Below are 11,840 nucleotides of genomic sequence, written 5' to 3' on the forward strand. Positions count from 1 at the left end.
TCTTCGTAGTTTCATAGTTTTAGTTCCTGTATAGCATATATTATATCATTGCATATAGTTTAGATTAGTTTTATTTTTATTATCTAACAATATAAAAAGAAAAAAAATATAAAATGGTTTAGTTTTGTCACTTTCCTCGATTTGCATGTCAAGTTAGATATTAATATTTTTTTATAGTTAGTTCTTAATTTCAATTCAATTTTTATCAGAATTACATAGTTATTTTTATCAGACATAAATTGGTTTAATTAAAAGTTAGTTTAGATTTCATCATGTTAGCCGATTAGGGTTTTTATTAATTTTTATTCTTTAGATCTAACGTTTCTAGTTTGAATTTATTAACAAATTAGTTTGTTTATTTAGTAAATCACGTTCTGGTTATTTTTTTTATCATGTTAAATTAGTTTTGATCAATTGTTGTTAGTTAACTTTTATTTGTTGAATAGTTAGATTAATCAATAGTTGAGATAGATTAGAATAATTATATTTTTTGATTCAGACAAATTAATAGAGCATGTTATTATCTATTTTTTTCAGTTATTTATGTCATTTTAATTCCAACATGTATTTCTTTTATTTAGTTTAGAAAATAATGTTGAATTATAATTATCGTTTTCAATTAAATGTTTGAGTTTTAGCCGAACTAGATAATTAATTATTCCTTTTAATTAGTAGCTTTAATTTCCATTTACTCTTGTTTTTTTTAGTAATTAGATTGATAGTGTTTAAGGTTCTTAGATTAGATTAGATTAATTAGAAAGTAAAGTTGCTAGTGTATTTAAATTATTTAGCCAAATTCCTGTTTTTCTTAATTATCGATTTTTAGAATAGTTGATAGTGTTTTTTTCTCTTAATAGTATTTTCTATAGATAACCTTAGTTTAAATCTATTAATTTAGATTAGACTCATTGTATTTACATTAGTCTTAGTGTAGCTTTGATTTCTTTCTAGCCTTTAGAAGTAGAGTAGTTGTTAAATACCAATAGTCGATTCTTGTTTTTTTTTGTCCATTTTAGTCATTGTCATTAATTAGAGTAAATAGCATATGTTAGTTATTATATTATTTCTAGTTTTATTGATTGGTTCTAAAAATTCATACAACATATAGTTCCTGTTAGATTCATTCAGTTGGTTACTAGTTTTTTGTCTTTTAGTCAATTTGTTGGTAGTTTGTTACATATTAGTTTTCTGATTGTTAGTTAGTTTTATTATTTTGTCATTTAGTGCTTTAGTTTGTTACATATAGTTAGTTTGTTATAGGATAATTAGATTCTTATTTTTGTGATTTTTTTTAATTAATATTGAATTTTCCCCTAGTTCTTATGTGTTTTGTTCTTGTTTTATGTTATTGTTTTGCAGGGAAGAGGTTGGACATGCAGTGAGCCCTCAAACAAGCTCCTAAAGAGCCCTTTGAAGTCTCCAGAAAGGCCCTTCAAGCCCCTCAGGGAGCCCTCAACAATAAGCAATGAAATATCAAATAAAGAAGAGGCATAAAAAGGGAATAGAAGCACAAGCATTGCAGACCCTTCTTCTTTTACTTTTAGCTTAGGATTTATTTATTTATTTATTCTAGGTTTGTAATAAGGCCACTTTATTATTTTTATTTGTTTAAGCCTTCCGTAGAGGGTCGTACTCTTAGTTAATTAATTAATTACTTCTTTTATTTTTCAAGGCAATAAAGAGTAGATTGGTTTTTTATGGAATACAAAGTTTTCTCCCATTCCCTAAGATCGACCCAGACTCCACCACTCGTGCGAGCTAGTTTTTAGTATTTGGTGTCTGGCTTTCACATTGTTTTTATTGAAAATATTATTTTAAAAATCTATTTCATAAAACTTGCACAAAATTTTTGGTACCGTTGCCGGGGAACGGCGAAAGAAACAAGTATTCACTTTATTGCCTCTTGTGTATTCTTGTTTTACTTAGGATTGTTAGTTTCTTTTCTGCATAGTATTCAGGATTGCTAGTTTATTTTCCCTGTTCATTAACTAAGATTGATAGTTAGCTTTTGTATTTAGGATTTTTAGAACCACGTTGCTTGTGAGACCTAGAGACCAGTTTACTTTTCCTGCACGACCTACCTAGTAGGTTTCTCCTTAGGAGGTGACTATGCACTATTGATACCACGCCTATAGTTTATTTGTTTTTTTAAAATATCTGGTTGGGTGCAAGTGTGTAGTGTTTGTTTACTGCTTTCATGCTTTATTATTTTACCCACTTCATGGTTTGTTGTGGTTTGATCACACTACGCGTTAGGTATTGTTTTAGGACGGTTGCTACACTAGTATACCCTGAGGTGTATGCAAGGGCGACACTCGCTAGACCCTGAGTTTGTTGAGCCAGTTGAGGACCCTAAGTCTATTATTAGGAGTGCCCATCGACCCGGCCCCATGGCTGAGGATCAACAATTGACCCATTCCCGGAGGGAGTATTTTATTCCTAATGAATATACTATCGCCTCCTGCATCGCTAGACCCATTGTAGGAGCACCACAGTTTAAAATCAAGGCCAGTATCATCCAAATGCTACCATCCTTTTATGGCCTTAGCAACAAAGACTTCTATCATCATCTTGATGAGTTCCTCAAGATCTACTCTATAATGCGGATAAACAATTTTGGAGATGACACGTTGAGGTTGGCGTTGTTCCCATTCTCCCTCAAGGACAAAGCCAAGCACTGACAGAAGACCTTAGATACACTTCAAATTACCACTTGGGAACAAATGTAAAGAGAGTTTCTCAAGAAATACTTCTTGATTAGTAAGTCAAACCAATATCGAAAAGCCATCACCAGTTTTTCCCATATTGAGGGGAAACAATTTCATGAGACTTGAAAGATGATGAAAGATCTTCTTCGAAATTATTCTCACCACTAGGTGCCCCATTGGCAACTGGTGCAGTACTTTTACGATGGTCTGACCGAGAGGAACCATTAGATGGTATATGGGGGCACTTTCATGCTGAAGAGTGAAGATGAAGCATGGTCCTTGTTTGAGACCCTGAGCAAAAATTCAATGTACCACGTATCGACCTCATGTTGTGAGAGGACTATGCCTGCTCAAGATCGAGTGAAGAAGGCTGACATTTATGAGATAGGGGCACACCTTGAGTTGCAAAACAAGGTCGACATGCTGTCCTAGAAATTAGATCAACTGCTGTTGAATCCCTCTCCAGCCGTGCGGGTGTGTGCATTGTGTGCAAGCCCAGCACACCATGTGTTTGACTACCCCGCAGTGCCACAATACTCTGAGTTTATCTAGGAGCAAGCTTAGATGACACAAGGTTTTGCTAAACCTGTGCCCAGCCCATATTCCAGTACTTATAACCGAGGTTGGTGAAATCACCTTAATTTCTCATGGAGGAATCCACAACAACCCCCTGTACCTTCCTAGAACCCACCCAGGCAAGGCGGTTATGCGCCTAGTTTTCAGCGGTTTAATTTTCCTTCAGCCCAACCTTTATTTAGTCAACCCCCATCCCAAGAGCATGCATCCAGTTAGTCCTTCGAAGACAAGATGTTGCCGGCCTTCTCAGATATCAAGATGAATCTGAACTCCCACACACAGTCTATTGCCAAATTAGAAATGCAGATGGGACAACTCATCGAGGTGCTAAGTAAGCAAAAATTTATTTTATTCTTTGTTAGAATTCAAATAAAGATTAGATTAGAATATGTTTGTGACCATAGTCATGAATGTATTACAATTTAATCTTATTTCAATTCTATTAAAGAATGAAATTTGCTTTTCGATTCCAAATTCAAATAAAAACCTTTTTATATAGAATTACATCATTATTTTTCACCCTTTTCAAGTTATTTCAAATTATTTTCAAAATTCCAAGTGATTTTCAAATAAATTTTTAAAAACAAAACAAATTTTATTTTTAAATTCAAAAGCCATTTTTGATTTCCATTTATAAATTCATATTTTCTTCATTTTCTTCTTTTTCATTTTCAATTTCATTCAGTTTTAAAACTTGTTTCAAATTTCCAAATTTGATTTTATAAAACTTCCCATTTTTAAATTCTTACTTTTAACTTGGAATTCCATTTCGATTTCAGATATTAAGTTTAAAATTCTTTATTTCATTTCAAATTCCCAACTCTATTTCTAAATTTAATTCTGATTTCAAACATCAAATCAAATTTTAGAATTACTTCAAAGTCTTAAATTCAAATCCTGATTCGATTTCAAGTTCCATTTCAATTTCTAACTTTCAAATTCAAACACTTTACTCTAATTTCAAATTTCATTTTCAAAATTCAGAAGTTCATATTCAAGTCTCAACCAAATGCTCATTTCAGCTTTTAAATTCCAATTCAGTTTCAATTTACAAGTTTATTTTCTTCAAAACTCAATCTTTCAGAATTCCAAAACTTTAATTCTAATTTTAAGTTCGAATTCAAAATTCAAATTCAATTCTGATTTCAAAGTTCTCAACTTTGAGTCCAATTTCAAAATCTCTAAATTCAAGCTTTCAATCCAATGAAAGTGCTGTAAGATTGGGGCAACAAGCACTAGAGGGAGGGGGGGGGGGTGAATAATGCTTTTACATATAGTCTTTGGAATTTTGAAGATTTTTGAGATTCGTAAAGCAATCACACAAAGAACATAAGAATTTATCCTGGTTCGGTCTTCCAAACCTACATCCAGTCTCCAAGCAAAACCCACTTGAGATTTCCACTATCAACCTTGTTTAACCACAAGAATATACATACCAAATCCGGTGCCACTTTCAGTAACAAACTTACTGAAAGCAAACAAGTCCTTTAAACTAAGGAGTACTTTCCTTTTACAGAAAAATGAAATAATCAACTTACAATCAACCTACGAGCTTTTCTTATGAATGAAAATGGAATGCAATTGGCTTTTGAGGTTGTTGAAATACTCAACTTATGAATTCACTGTCTCTTAAAAAAATTTGAGTGAAAAACTGGAGTGAAAATATCAAGTGAGTGAGAAAACAAATACTTGAATGAGTAGGAGTGAAAAGCAAAGAATAATTCAATGTAATTTGATTGGATTTGATGTTTTTGAGTATGGAATGCACTCATATTTATAATTGAAATATTCCATACGTTGAGGGTATGAAAGGGTGTCAAAACAGTCCATTTTAAACAATCAAATTGTTTGAAAAATAAAGAGACACGCCTTTTAAAAGTTTCAGGAAAAACAACAAAATTAGTAGACTGGAACAATAGTTAGTCGACTGAAATCAAATATTAGCAGAATGACAGTTATCATCGATCGACTAATGTGTTTAACTGAGATGTTTAAAAATCTGAAGTTTGAAACTTAGTCGACTAAAGAAAAAGTTAGTCGACTGATAATATCATCAGTAGACTGAAAAACCTTTCAGTCGACTATATCTAAATTTTTCTAAAAACACACATTCTGTCCGGTCGACTGATAAAACCTTCAGTCGACTGTTGCTAAATTTTCTGAAAACAAACATTTTGTCCGGTCGACTGATAAAACCTTCAGTCGACTACTGTTAAATTTTCCAGAAAACAGACATTCTGTCCGGTCGACTAAGAGTCGATTAGTCGACTAATTCAGAAAGTTGACATTTTAGCTTAGAAAAATTTGGCGCGAAAAAGTTGGTCGACTGGTGAGTCTGTTGGTCGACTAATAAATGTGAAAAATTCAGTAAAGAGTTTTCTAAAATAATTTTCATGAAAGGTTCTTGTAGAAAAGTTTTTCTAAAGATTTTTTAGGTGAAATTCTATTGAAATATGCACTCTAAGTAAGGCTCTTATAAGAATCTAAGACATTTAATAAAATTTATATTTACACACTAGTCTTCAAAGATTCTTCATTAAATTCTTCAATTCTTGTCATCTTTCTTCATTGCCTTAGCTGAAATGCAGTTGATTCACTTGTTCATCATCAAATCCTTGTACTTGAAGTATCGTGTACGACTTCATTGTCGTAACAATCTCCCCCTTTTTGATGATGACAAACTAGTCAAAGGTGGAGCATTTAGATGCATAAATGAAGATTTTACTTCCTCTATAAATATGCTGCAAAACATAAGAAGTTAACACAATCAACACATATATATATCACATATTGATTGTTTTGCATTTCCATCATTACTTCATGCATTTCTATTTCTTTCTCATGAAATTAGCATCAAGTTCTTATACAATTTTCAATGCTTTCTCATGCAATTTTCATTATACAATTTTCATGTTTGTCTTTTTTTCCCCTTTTGTCATAATCAAAAGGAGTAAGTGCAGTCATAGTATAAGCAAAATGCAAATTCAAGTTCAAAATATTACAACCCAGAAATTATCAAAGTTGAGTAATAACAGTAAACAAAGTTCAAGAGAAATGCTAGTCTTAAAATTTTTCAAGTAAAACAAAAATTTCAAAAAAAATTATAAGTCTAATAATGAGCAAATGCCTAGTTCTTTAGACATGGCGAAAAGCCAAAATTCATCATCATAAGCCTCATTGATATTCTTTGGTTTTATTTTAGATATGAAAGCAATATTTGTAATATATTTTTCCAATTGCCTTCTAGTTTGAACACCACTCTTTAATTCTCCAATATTCTGCTCATGTAGATGATTGGAAACTTCTTTCCAAACCGGTAGAAGATGAATATTTTCTTGAGAAGTGCTCTCTATCAAAGGTTCTTCTTGAAGTATGACTTTTTCTCCTTCGCTTAGAGGTATAACTTGCTCACAATTCTCATCAAATGCAACATGTAAAGATTCTTCAATACAAGATGTTCTTTTATTAAAAACACGATAAGCTTTAGTTCTAGAAGAATATCCAAAAAATATTGCTTCGTCTAATTTTGAATCAAACTTATCAAGATTATCTTTGGTATTTAACAAGAAGCATTTACTACCAAAAATTTTGAAATATGAGATCTTTGATATTCGATCATAATATAATTCAAAACATGTTTTATGTAAAAATGGTCGAATAAGAACACAATTTAGAACATAACATGCTGTATTTATTGCTTCAGCCCAAAAGTATTTGGGTAAATTTTTATCTTGGAGCATGGTTCTAGCACATTCTTGCAAAGTTCTATTCTTTGTTTCAACAACTCCATTTCGTGGAGCCGCTCTAGGAAAAGCAAAGTTGTGAGATATACCATGTAAATCACAAAACTTTAGAAAATATTTATTTTCAAATTCACCATCATGATCACTACAAATTGTAATAATAGATGTAGATTTTTTATTTGTAATTCTTCTACAAAGTTTAAAAAATTCAGAGAAAGCATCATTTTTGTTTTTTAGAAAAAATATCCCAAGTAAATAAAAAATAATCATCTACTATAACAAAAGCATACTTGCTACCATTCAAACTTTGAATTCTATATTGTCCAAATAGATCTAAATGTAAAAGTTCAAGATGGCGCTTTGTTGAAACTATATCTTTTTCTTTGAAAGAACTCTTGATTTGTTTACCCATTTGGCAAGCATCACATAAGTGGTCCTTCTTATATGGTATTCTAAGTAGGCCTCTAACAAGATCATTCTTGGATAACTTAGAAATTAATTTAAAGTTAACATGTCTAAGTCTCTTGTGCCATAACCATTGAACTTCATTTGAAGCAATAAGACATTTTTCATTAAAAGTGGGTAACTCATCTAGACAAAGTTCATATACATTATTCCTTCTTTTACCTTTAAAAATGATCTTTTTAGATTGAAAATCAGAAATTAAGCACAAATCATGTTCAAAAGAAATGATAAAACCTTTATCACATAATTGACTAATGGATAGTAAATTATGTATTAAACCATTTACTACAAGAACATTTTCTATCAAGAAAAAATTTGGATTACCAATGTTACCAATACCGATTACTTTTCCCTTGTTATTGTCACCAAAGGTGACAGTTCCTCCATCCTTACTTTGGAGGGTGAAAAATAGCTCTGGCCTTCTAGTCATATGTTTGGAACAACCGCTGTCCAATATCCATTTGCTCCTTATTTTGTGTACCTACAACAAAATTAGAAGACAAAGCATTTGACCCCTTTCTATTTTTGGGTTCATGAGAGTTAGTCTTAGGAACCCATATCCATTTGGATTTTGGTTTCCTTTGAGAATAAATATTCTTTCTATAAAAAGATTTAGCATTTTTAGAGTAATCATGTCTAGGCTTATAAGCTTTATAAGTATCATGATTAGATGCATTTCTATTATGACTAAAACATTGAGTTTTTTGAATCAGTGATTGAGAATTTTGTCTTTGATTTTTCACCACATAGTTTGGTCTATTTTGAGTATCAAAGAAGCTATATCCCAATCTAGTTTTGTTAACCGAGCATCTTTGAGAACTAAGAAGTCTTTCTAGATTTTCTTGTCCATTAGTGAACTTGGTCACTATAGAAAGAAGATCATTTGATTTTTCTTTCAAACTTGATATTTCTTCTTGTAAGATATTGATTCTAATTCCATTTTTTTTATCTCAGATGCTTGACAAGAGTTTTCCGTCTTGAGATCTTCTATCTCTTAAAGTAACACTTTGTTTTGAGAGTCAAAAGTTGAATTTTCAGTTTCTAACTCTTTGTTTTTAGAACTTAGACTCTTAAATTTAGCATATAAATCATTAAATGCCTCTAATAAATCATCATACTCAAATTGACTTACCGAGTCTTCTTGTGCTACAAAGCACATGTTGGCGACTTCTTCATTTGATTCTTCATTAGAAGATGAGTCACTATCATCCCAACTTGCTTGAAATGCTTTTTTCTTCTTAAATTGGTCCTTGGGCTTGATTTTGTGAAGAAGACAATCTTTCTTGATGTGTCCTGTCTTTTTACAGTTAAAACATTTGACTTCATTAGGATTGGAAGAATCAATTTTCTTTATATTCCTTTGAAATCTTCCCTTTTTGATGAATCTTTTGAATTGCCTAGTGATGAGGGCGATATCTTCATCTTCTTCTGAATCTTCAGAGTCAGAAGTGGCCTTGAAAGCAAGAGATTTCTTCTTGTCTATCATGAAGTTGGACTTCATATGCCATTAAGTTACCAACCAAATATTCAAGAGAAAGAGCGTTTAAATCATTTGCTTCCTCTATTGCTGTGGCTTTTCTCTCCCATTCAGGAGTTAAACACCTTAGGATTTTTCTAACTAAATCCACTTGTGAATATTTTTTCCAAGGGATTTTAGAGTGTAAGTAATATCGGCCATTTTTGTTACCATGTCTGATATAGACTCATTTTGCTTCATTTTAAACAATTCAAATCTATGAACTAAAGAAGCAATCGTAGATTCCTTTACCTTTGACATACCTTCATGAGTAACTAGAAGAGTATGCCAAATTTCATTTGCTGTAGAACATTGAGAGATGCGATTGACCTCTACCTTGTCAACGACACAATATAACACATTCATAGTTTTGGTATTGAGTGAAACATTCTTCTTTTCTTCATCGGTCCATAGGTTGAAATCAGTTGATGGTATTTGGTATTTTTCTTAAACAACTCTCCAAATTTTGAGATCCATGGATTGTAGAAATATTGTTATTCTTACTTTCCAATATCCATAGTTTGTTTCGTTGAAGAGAAGAGGATGAACAAAGGAGCATCTTTCTTTGTGTTGAGATGATGTTGTTACCATGCTCGATGATGGTAAGATCAAAATGTAGCAAACTTGCTCTGATACCAAATGAAAGTGCTGTAAGATTGAGACAACGAGCACTAGAGGGAGGGGGGGGGGTGAATAGTGCTTTTACATATAGTCTTTAGAATTTTGAAGATTTTTGAGATTCGTAAAGAATCACACAAAGAACATAAGAATTTATCCTGGTTCGGTCTTCCAAACCTACATCCAGTCTCCAAGCAAAACCCGCTTGAGATTTCCACTATCAACCTTGTTTAACCACAAGAATATACATACCAAATCCGGTGCCACTTTCAGTAACAAACTTACTGAAAGCAAACAAGTCCTTTAAACTAAGGAGTCCTTTCCTTTTACAGAAAAATGAAATAATCAACTTACAATCAACCTACGAGCTTTTCTTATGAATGAAAATGAAATGCAATTGGCTTTTAAGGTTGTTGAAATACTCAACTTACGAATTCACTGTCTCTTAAAAGAATTTGAGTGAAAAACTGGAGTAAAAATATCAAGTGAGTGAGAAAACGAATACTTGAATGATGAGTGAAAAGAAAAGAATAATTCAATGTAATTCGATTGGATTTGATGTTTTTGAGTGTGGAATGCACTCATATTTATAATTGAAACATTCCTTACGTTGAGTGTATGAAAGGGTGTCAAAACAGTCCATTTTGAACAATCAAATCGTTTGAAAAATAAAGAGACACGCCTTTTAAAAGTTTCAGGAAAAACAACAAAATTAGTCAGACTGAAATCAAATATTAGCAGAATGACAGTTATCATCGATCGACTAATGTGTTTAACTGAGATGTTTAAAAATCTGAAGTTTGAAACTTAGACGACTAAAGAAAAAGTTAGTCGACTGATAATATCATCAGTAGACTAAAAAACCTTTCAGTCGACTGTTGCTAAATTTTTCTAAAAACACACATTCTGTCCGGTCGACTGATAAAACCTTCAGTCGACTGTTGCTAAATTTTCTGAAAACAAACATTTTTTCCGGTCGACTGATAAAACCTTCAATCGACTGCTGCTAAATTTTCCAGAAAACAGACATTCTGTCCGGTCGACTAAGAGTCGATTAGTCGACTAATTCAGAAAGTTGACATTTTAGCTTAGAAAAATTTGGCGCAAAAAAGTTGGTTGACTGGTGAGTCTGTTGGTCGACTAATAAACATAAAAATTTAAGTAAAGAGTTTTCTAAAATAATTTTCATGAAAGGTTCTTTTAGAAAAGTTTTTCTAAAGATTTTTTAGGTGAAATGCAATTGAAATATGCACTCTAAGTAAGGCTCTTACAAGAATCTAAGACATTTAATGAAATTTACATTTGCATAATAGTCTTCAAAGATTCTTCATTGAATTCTTCAATTCTTGTCATCTTTCTTTATTGCCTTAGATGAAATGCAATTGATTCACTTGTTCATCATCAAATCCTTATACTTGAAGTATCGTGTACGACTTCATTGTTGTAACATCCAAGTCAATTTCAAGTTTCAACCTTTCAATTCAAAATCAATTCCTGAACTTCAATGTCATTTCTAAAAAGACATTTTTCAAATCCATTTCAGAATCACTTGAAAAGCCAAGATTTCTGAAATATTTTCAAAAAACATACATCACTGCTCAAGCATAATTCCATGTGCATTTAGAATTTTAGAATAATCCCTTAGACAAGTTTAGGCAAAGCAAAAGGCATGAATTCGATCCTTGGTTCAAGTATCTTTAGTAAAGGCACTAGGAACGGTTGAACCTCGTACCGACGAGCGAATCCCTATTTTCCATCTTTTTTTTAAAAAATGGAGACAAGTTAATTTTCATTTTTCAAAATTAAAGAGAAATGTTTGAAATACAAAAGGATCCCATTTAAGAAAAAATTTTGTAGGGATCACAGTGGGACCTGCTGGATATTTTTGTGGGTCCCGCGTATTTTCAGGGTTTTGTTGATATTTTTTGCAAAAAATTATGAGTAAACCATTTTCTTCGTATCAAAGAAACTAAGTAAGTTGGATCATTGAAATCTCCTAATTTTGCCCACGGAGAAAGTTATGGCTCCCTGACTGTTTGAGCATATATTTGTGAGGATATATACGTCATAAGTATAATTGGTTCATTGAAATTGATTCATTTCACATTTTGAGTTCATATGATATTTTTACATAAAATACCACTTTGATTTATTCAAATTTTTTGCTAAAAAATTGTGGGTCTTACATGTAGTTTATATCACACCTCTAACTTG

The sequence above is a fragment of the Nuphar pumila genome, chromosome 1, assembly GCF_984573655.1.
Source record: "Nuphar pumila chromosome 1, dmNupPumi1.hap1.1, whole genome shotgun sequence".
NCBI lineage: Eukaryota > Viridiplantae > Streptophyta > Magnoliopsida > Nymphaeales > Nymphaeaceae > Nuphar > Nuphar pumila.